Source organism: Jaculus jaculus, chromosome 6 (genome assembly GCF_020740685.1).
Source record: "Jaculus jaculus isolate mJacJac1 chromosome 6, mJacJac1.mat.Y.cur, whole genome shotgun sequence".
Classification (NCBI taxonomy): Eukaryota; Metazoa; Chordata; class Mammalia; order Rodentia; family Dipodidae; genus Jaculus; species Jaculus jaculus.
This window is the reverse complement of record NC_059107.1, coordinates 86,934,965-86,944,332: the sequence shown is the minus strand read 5'-3', so window position 1 is coordinate 86,944,332 and position 9,368 is coordinate 86,934,965. Positions and strand designations below refer to the sequence as shown.

General features: G+C 39.2%; 2 pseudogenes; both read right to left on the bottom strand.

The window, feature by feature from the left end:
* Positions 1–479: 479 nt before the first annotated feature.
* Positions 480–2,154, bottom strand: LOC101605910 (annotated as a pseudogene).
* Positions 2,155–7,861: 5,707 nt separating this feature from the next.
* Positions 7,862–8,584, bottom strand: LOC101605369 (annotated as a pseudogene).
* Positions 8,585–9,368: the final 784 nt, after the last annotated feature.

Sequence of the window (9,368 nt, the reverse complement as noted above, 5' to 3'; positions counted from 1 at the left end):
TTTTTTTTTCATTGTGAAAAAGTCTTTATTTTAAGAAAAAAATTTAGTTAACAAAAAAATTTAACAAGTTTCACTTAGCAAAATACACCCAAAGGAAATCACAGTACAAAGAAAGCTTTAAGTCAAGGCCTCACCAATTCCTACAGTATTAGTATTGTGTCTCAATTCTCAAAACTAATTTTTAAAAAGCTTAAAACTTAACCTAAAAGATTTAAATGAAAATATAAACTAGAATGAACATGAGAAATGCTTCTTTAAATTGGGGATCTAGCACCTTTGAGTTCTCCAAAGTACATCTCCCCAATGTATTCACTGTGGTATGCTGGAAGGATCCACACTTCATGTACTTAAAAACTACTTTTAACTCAGGTAACATCAACCTGAAGTATACTACCAAAATGTTAATTGAGAAAAGCGAAGAAAATATTTTAGTTTACTCAAATATTACATGCTAGAAGAAAAGTTTGCATGAGAAACACTGAAGAGGTAATTTTTTAATCCAGATTTCACAAACTCATGGTGCAAAGTAGGTCCCACAGCTTCCTCTAGTTATAAACTGCTTTTCACTGCTTATTGGCTGCCTGTGAAATTTTGATTGAAATAACTCAAATGTTCCTACAATACTAATCATATCCGCCCATGCTGTTCTGACCGCTGTAGCCGGTCCCGTAACAGCCACTCACTGACTGACTCTCCAGGCCACTATAGGTGGCCTGAGATGCTGACACACCCATGCCCTGCATCACCTGGCTGCTATAAGCCCCATTGCTGGCCCCCGTTGTTGAATTCAGAAAGAGTTCTATGTATCTGTGCTGCATGTTGGCCCTGTCTTTTGACATAGCTGCCACAGCTTCTTCATGGGTGGCAAACTCAACATCAGCTGCGCCCGTCACTCTTCCATCAGGGCCAATTTCAATATGAACTCTCACAGGGTTGAGTGGAGAGAAGAAGTTATAAATGTCATTTTCGGTTGCTTTGTAGGGCAGCCCCCTCATGTGGACGCAGTGGCCAGTGGTGCTCTGCACTGTGAACTCGCTGTCTCCATATCTGTGGTCATACATTCCTGGGAGACAGTAGGTGAGGTCTCTCCCAAACAGGTCTGTGGTGAAGCCATAGCCATCACTGAGACCACTGTACTCCTCATAGCCCCCATAGCCTGCACTATATGCACCAGACCTCATCCTATCCAGGCCAGCCTGCTTCACAATGCCAATGTACCTCCGGGCTGTGCCAGGCCGGTCATAAGGCCCAGGCCTCTGCACAGACATGAATTTCAAAGGTGGATCTGAGTATGACCTAACTTCTTCCTGACTGCTCTTGAACACCTCAATGTATCTGTGTCCTATTCTCTCCTTTTGCTTCCCTAGAGCCTTCTCAGCTAACTCCTGTGATGCAAACTGAACGAAGGCCTCCCCTGTAATCTTGCCCTCTGGGTCCACAGGTAATGTGATCCCATTTGGCACAATTTCTAACCCTGAGAAGAACTGAACAATTTCTTCCTTTGTGCATCCAAATGGGAGTCCCCAAAGCCTTACAAAGCCATCGTTGGCACTATCGGCGCTGTTTGGACGCTGTGCTTCAACACCCTATCCATCTCAGTTCTATGTGACTTGAATACCTCAATATACCGGTGCCCCATGCTTTCCCTGTCTTTTTTAAGAGCCAATTTTACATCATCTTCTGACTCAAGTTCAACAAAAGCCTCACCACTCTGCCTCCCTTCTCTAGTGTAAATGAAATGAACACCTGCAACCCCATCATGAATTGTGCAGTCAGAGAGGAAGTTTTGCACATCCTCAATGGAGCAGGACCAGGGCAGGCCGCGGAGTTTGACCACATAGCCTTCACCTCCCTCAGGGCCCAGCATCATGGACACTTGAAAGGGCTGATGTCAGAGGCTTGGACAGAGTTTTTTGTAGCTGGGTGGGGGGGGGGTAGAGAATCACAGATGCCTTCAGGAGACACTTAAGGAAGTTTTCCACTGACGAAAGCAGGAGCGACTTGTTTTCAACAAGCAAGCGCGGCTCGCGGCCAGACCCCAACTCCACCCGACGCTTAGAAACGCAGAGGGCTCCGAGGAAAGTCCAGGTGCATCTTTTTGCTGTTCTTAACCTCGGTCGCTGCCGGTTTCGGAGTCGGAGCGGTCCGCCGAGCGGGTCGCAGGGTGCCGGGCCGCCACGAGGAGCAGGAGGAATGGGCTCCATAGCTCATTTTTAATTGGCTTGTTTTATTTCTTATTATTTAATTTTTTGAGTTTTTGTATATCCTAGATATTAATCCTCTATCAGATATATAGATGGTGAAGATTTTTTCCCATTCTGTAGGTTGCCTCTTTGCTTTATGCATAGGGTCCTTTGCTGTATAAAATCTTTGTAGTTTCATGAGATTCCAGTGGTTGATCTATGATTTTATTTCCTGAGCAATTGGGGATGTATTCAGAAAGTCTTTGCCAAGAACAATATGTTGAAGGGTTTCCCTGCTTTTTCCTCTAGCTGTTTTAGAGTTTCAGGTCTGATGTTAAGGTCTTTAATCCATTTGGACTTCATTCTTGAGCATGGAGAGAGAGAAGGATCTATTTTCATCCTTCTACAGATACATATCCAGTTTTCACAACACCATTTGCTGAAGAGGCTGTCTTTTCTCCAATGAGTATTTTTGGCACTTTTGTCAAATATCAGGTGGCTATAGCTACCCAGACTTACATCTGGGTCCTCTATTCTGTTCCATTGATCTAAGTGTCTGTTTTTGTGCCAATACCATGCTGTTTTTGTTATGATGGCTCTGTAGTATAGGTTAAAATCAGGTATGGTGATACCACCAGCCTTATTGTTGTTTCTCAATATTGTCTTAGATATTTGAGATTTTTTTTTGTGCTTCCAAATCAAATTTGGATTTTTTTTCTTCTATTTCCATGAAAAATTCCCTTGGGATTTTGATGAGGATTGCATTAAATGTGTAGATTGCTTTTGGTAAGATTGCTGTTTTCACAATATTGATTCTTCTGATCCAAGAACAAGGGATATCTTTCCATTTCCTAGTGTCTTCTGTAATTTCTCACGTGAGTGTTTTAAAGTTGTCATTGTAGATATCCTTCACTTCCTTAGTTAGGTTTATTCCAAATTACTCTATTAATTTTTTTGATGTAATTGTGAATGGGAGTGCTTCTCTGATTTCATCCTTTGTGTGTTTATTGTGAGCATATAGAAAGGCTACTGATTTCTGTGTGTTTATTTTGTATCCTGCTACATGGCTATAGGTGTTTATCAGCTCTAGCAGTTTGCTGGTAGTCTTTAGGGCCCTTTATGTATAGAATCATGTCATCTGCAAATAATGATAACTTGACCTCTTCCTTTCCAATTTGTATACCTTTTACATGTGTCTCTTGCCTTATTGCTATGGCTAAGACTTCCAGGACTATATTAAATAAAAGTGGGAACAGTGGACATCCTTGTCTTGTTCCTGATTTTAGTGGAAAAGCTTTCAGTTTTCCCCCATTTAGTATTATGTTGGCTGTAGGCTGTCATAAATAGCTTTTTCTATGTTCAAATGTGTTCTTTCTATTCCCTGTCTTTGTATGCCTTTTTATTTTTATTTTTTTAATTTTTGAGGTAGGGTCTCACTCTCCTCTGTATGACTTTTATCATGAAGAGATGTTGGATTTTTTTCAAATGCTTTTTCTGAATATAATGAGATGATCATGTGATTTTTGTCCTTCAGTCCATTTATATAATGTATTGATTTGCATATGTTGAACCATCCCTGCATCTCTGGGATAAAGCCTACTTGGTCAGGGTGAATGATTTTTCTGATATATTCTTGTATTCTGTTTGCCAATATTTTGTTGAGAATTTTTGCATCATATTCATGATGGAGATTGGTCTTTAATTTTCTTTTTTTGTTCCATCTTTGCCTTGTTTTGGTATCAGGCTGATGCTGGCTTCATAGGAGTTTGGTAGTATTTGTTAGTTTTCTATTTTATGGAAAAGTTTAAGAAGCATTGGTGTTAGATCTTCCCTGAAGGTCTGGTAACATGCACCAGTGAATCCATCTGGACCTGGACTATTTTAGTTGGGAGATTTTTGATAACTGGTTGGATCTCCATGCTTGTTATAGGTCTATTTAAGTGGTTAATCTCATCTTCATTTAATTCAGATAGGTCATATAAATGAAGAAATCATCCCTTTCTTTCAGATTTTCAAACTTAGTGGAGTATATGTTCTTATAGTATGTCCCTATTAGACATTGAATTTCTCTGGTATCTGTTGTGATGGTGCCTGTTTCATGTCTAATTTTATTAATTTGTGTGTCTTCTCTCTTTCTTTTGGTCATATTTGCTAAGGGTTTATCAATCTTGTTTATCCTTTCAAAGAACCAACTCTTTGTTTCATTGATTCTTTAGATTTTGGGGGGGGGGTTATTTAATTAATTTCTACCCGAATCTTTATTACTTCTTCCTGTGTACTGATTTTTGGTTTGCCTTGTTCTACTTTTTCCAAGGCTTTAAGGTGAAGAATTAAGTTGTTCCTTGAGACCTTTCTAATTTCATAATATAAGCATGTAAAGCTATACATTTACCTCATAGGACTGCCTTCATTGTGTCCCAAAGGTTTTGGGATTTTGTGTTTTCATTATCATTTGACTCTATGATCTTTTTGATTTCCTTCTTGATTTCTTCATTGACCCATTCATCATTTAGTAGTATGTTGTTCAGTTTCCATGATTTTGTGTATGCTCTATAGCTTTTTTTGCTGTTGATTTGTAGTTTGCTTCCATTGTGGTCAGATAGAATGCAAGGAAATATTTCAATTTTCCTATTTTTTTTAAGATTTGCTTTGTATCCTAATATATGGTCCATTTTAGAGAATGTTGCATGTGCTGCTGAAAAGAATGTGTATTCTTCAGCATTTGGATGAAATGCCCTGTATATATCTGTTAGGTCCATTTGTTCTATGACCTCATTTAACTCAGATGCCTCTCTGTTTATTTTTTGCTGGGATGACCTGTCAATTGATGAGAGTGGGGTATTGAAGTCACCCACTACCACTGTTTTTGGTGTTATCTGTGATCTTAGTTCTAATTGCATTTGTTTGATGAAGTTGGGTGTCCCCATGTTAGGTGTATATATGTTTAGGATTGTAATGTCCTCCTGTTGGAGTGTGCCTTTAATCAATATAAAGTGACATTCCTTATCTTTTCTAACTAATGTTGGACCAAAGTCTACCTTGTCAGATATTAGGATAGCAAACCTTGCTTGTTTTCTAGGTCTATTTTCTTGAAACACCGTTTTCCAACCTTTCACCCTAAGATAGTGTTGCAGTCTGGGTCGCATTGCTGTTAGAAATCACCCAACCAAGAGCAGCTTCTGGGAAAAAGAGGTTTATTTTGGCTTACAGGCTTGAGGGGAAGCTTCACGATGGCAGGGGAAAACGATGGCATGAGCAGAAGGTGGACATCACCCCCTGGCCAACATAAGATGGACCACAGCAACAGTAGGGTGTTCCCAACACTGGCATGGGGAAACTGGCTATAAAGCCCATTAGCCCGCCCCCAACAATACACTCCCTCCAGGAGGCATTAATTCCCAAATATCCATCAGCTGGGAACCTAGCATTCAGAACACCTAAGTTTATGGGGGACACCTGAATCAAACCACCACAGATAGTTTCCATCATTTGTAGTAAGGTGAGTTTCTTGGAGGCAACAAATTGAAGAATCCTATTTTTTAAGCAGGTCTACAAACCTATGTCTTTTGGTTGGGGCACTGAGGCCATTGCTATTAAGAGTTATTATTGAAAGATGTGTATTTATTTTTGCCATTTAAAAAATTATTTTCATTTATTTATTTGACAGAGAGAAAGAGGGACAGAGAGAGGGAGAATGGGCATGCCAGGGCCTCCAGCCACTGCAAATGAACTCCAGATGCATGTGACCACTTGTGCATCTGGCTTATGTGAGTACTGGGGAATCAAACATGGGTCCTGGGCTGGAGAGATGGCTTAGCAGTTAAGCGCTTGCCTGTGAAGCCTAAGGACCCCGGTTCGAGGCTCGGTTCCCCAGGTCCCACGTTAGCCAGATGCACAAGGGGGCGCACGCGTCTGGAGTTCGTTTGCAGAGGCTGGAAGCCCTGGCACGCCCATTCTCTCTCTCTCCCTCTATCTGTCTTTCTCTCTGTGTCTGTCACTCTCAAATAAATAAATAAAAAAAAATTAAAAAAAAAAAAACATGGGTCCTTTGGCTTTGCAAGCAAATGCCTTAACTGCTAAGCCATCTCTCCAGCCTTGATTTTTGCCTTTTTTTTTTTTTTTTTTTTTTAGTTCTTCTGGTCTTACCTTTGTTCTCTTGTATTAACTAGTATTTGAGTATGGTTTGTTTTTTTTCTAGGTTCCTTATATGTGTGCTTTTCTTTTTCTTCAGCATGGAGGATTCTTTCTGTAGAGCTGGTTTTGTCTTCAAATACTCCTTTAGACTGCTTTTGTCATGGAATATCCTTATTTCTCTGTTTATTTGAATGGATAGCTTTGCAGGATAAAGTAACCATGGTTGACAGTTGTTATCTTTCAGAACTTGGAATATATCACTCCAAGCCCTTCTGGCTTTTAAAATTGGTGTTGAGTAATCTGGTATGGTCCCAATGGGCTTACCTTTGTATGTAACTGCTTTCAATATATTTTCTTTGGTTTGTATGTTTGGAAGTTTAATTATAATATGGCAAGGAGAGGTTCTTTCCAGGCTTTGTCTGTTTGATGTTCTAAAGGATTCCTGTATCCGCATCAATATCTCTTCCACATTTTGGGGAAGTTTTCAACTATGATTTTGTAGAAAATGCCTACTATGCCTTTGAAGTGAAATTCTCCTACTATACCCTGAATTCTTACGTTTGATCTTTTCATAGTGTCCCTCTTCCTCATGAGCTTCTCCTCCCTTCACATTTCTTGAGTTTGTGTGGAGGCCAATGTGAGTGGAGAATCCCCTTACCTGGCTTTTCATGCAGCTCAGGCCGAGCCTGGTGGCTGTGGCCCCCCACAGGTGTGGTGTCACCACTGCTGGAAATTTTTTTTTTGTTTATTTTTTTAATTTTTTTAAAATTTTTAAATTTTTATTAACATTTTCCATGATTATAAAAAAATATCCCATGGTAATACTCTCCCTCCCCCTGACACTTTCCCCTTTGAAAGGAAAGGAAATTTTTTTAAATAAAAATCAACCTTTATTGAACATAGGCATAGATGGACTTTCAAATTATTTTTGTTTCATAGCCGTTCTGTAAACCATCTGGTCCATGGCAGTTCCTCCAATATAAAGATGCTTATATGTTTTTGTTTCAATTTTGTATTTACAAACATATTTAATTCTACATAGGAGCACTTGCGATTGGATGTCTAGTTTATGGTAATGCATGATATATATACACTGCTAATGCTGGTGATAAAAGATCAACTGCTCTGAAGTAACGTTCACATACATGTACAAATTGGAATCTTAGTGAATATTTTGGCTTTACTCTTACTTTTACATTAGCATAGCTGATGTATGTTACAGTCAGTGAAATACTTTTGTTTTCCTACCTTCCAACTGAACAGAAATACACAATGTATCATTTTCATTAGGTTAGACACACTTTTTATATCTCAACAAGAATGCCATAACCCTTTTTTGAACAAAATTACCAGGGTACTAATGAAACTATCTTTGGAGGAAGCTTAATAAGCATATTTAAAATACATCCTCCATTGGCAATCTCACTGCCTTCTCCTAGAAGATGGCTGTGTCAATTGTTGTCTCTCAAATTTATGTGCAGTTTAGCATCATTCCCTTACTGGAAACACAAATGTCCACAACACAGTTCCCCAAAACTGAAGTCTCAAAATTCTGTCTCTCCCTTGGCTTGCTTCTCTCTTGATTCCACCCAGGCTTTATTAATGGATCACTTCATATCATCATCTCCATCTTCATAAATTTTTTTAGGACATTCATTAATCCCTCATTGGGATCTGTTTCATTGTCATAGGAGGGCTTTTCTTTCTCTTTGCACTCCTTCTTAACTTGAGTTGAGTAGTCCCATCCTGTGTTTTCTGCTTTCTTTCTACATAAGATGATAACTGGGTCAGGCTTGACTTTTTTTGAACTGCTTTCCACAGATGGGTTTCAAAAGATTGTTCATGATCATGGAGTAATTCTTCCAATTTAGATTCTTCACCAAAAGATCAAATGATCTCTCAGTGAAATGCACTTGCATGTTCTTAATGGGAACCTGGTGAACTCCAGTTAAGGTAATATGGATTTTCACAAACTTATCTGACTGATCTCATCCATAATTACTAATCTTCACTGTATATCCAGTTGTAAGAGGAGCAACCACAGCAGCTGGCTTTTCACTGTCAACACATTCTGGTTTCTTCTGTGATTTCTGCTGTATCTTGTTTTTTATTTCTTTCTCAATCTTGGTTTTTTCAACTGTAAGGGCATCATGTACTCTTTTCCTATAGGACTTTTCCAACAAGACCTTTACCTCTTCTAGGTCTTTCTGCAACTCCTCCAACACAGAAGCCATGGTGGGGTCTAAGGCCGGAGCTGCAGCCGAGTACCGGAGCATGCAGAAAATGGCACACCAAGACGCTCACCACGAGTGCGAAGCCCAGCCACACAGCGCGCACAGCCCAAGCACTCCCGAGTGTGCACAACTCTGCGGCCCACCCTCCACCCATCCATACTTTCCTATTAGTTTGTCTTTCTCTTTGTTGGACTGTATTAGATCTGCCATCTGGTCTTCTAGTTTAGATATTCTGTCCTCTCCTTCATCCATTCTACTGGTGAGGTTTTCTACAGGTTTTTTTTTTTTTTTTGGATCATTGACTGTGTTCTTCATTGCTAGTAATTCCAACTGGTTTTTCTGTATTATTTCTATTTCCTTATTTATGTCTTGTGTTGACCTCTTTGTTTCATAAAATTGGTTTCCTATGTTTTCTTTTATTTCTTTGATTTTTCTCTTTCATTCCTTTTCCTTTGATTTACTCTTTGACTTCTTTGAGCATATTTATAATCATTCTTTTGAAAGCTTTCTCAGGCATTTCCTCTAACTCATTCTCACTAGAGGTCATTTCTGATGCATTAATACTTTTTGGTGGCTTTATATTGTCTTGATTTTTGTTTCTTGTGTTATAATGTACCTATTTTTGCATCTTGGATTAACTTGATGGTTGGATTTTCTAATTAGCTGCAGTATTATCAGATGTATCAATCAATCTGATGTTATATATCTTCATGGTAGGAGCTTAAGGTACTAGTTATGGCTCTTAAGACTCTCAGAGTATGTACAGAAGTGACCCTAGGTGTTGGGCTTGCCTGCTAGGAGAGTGGGCTGGGTGGGA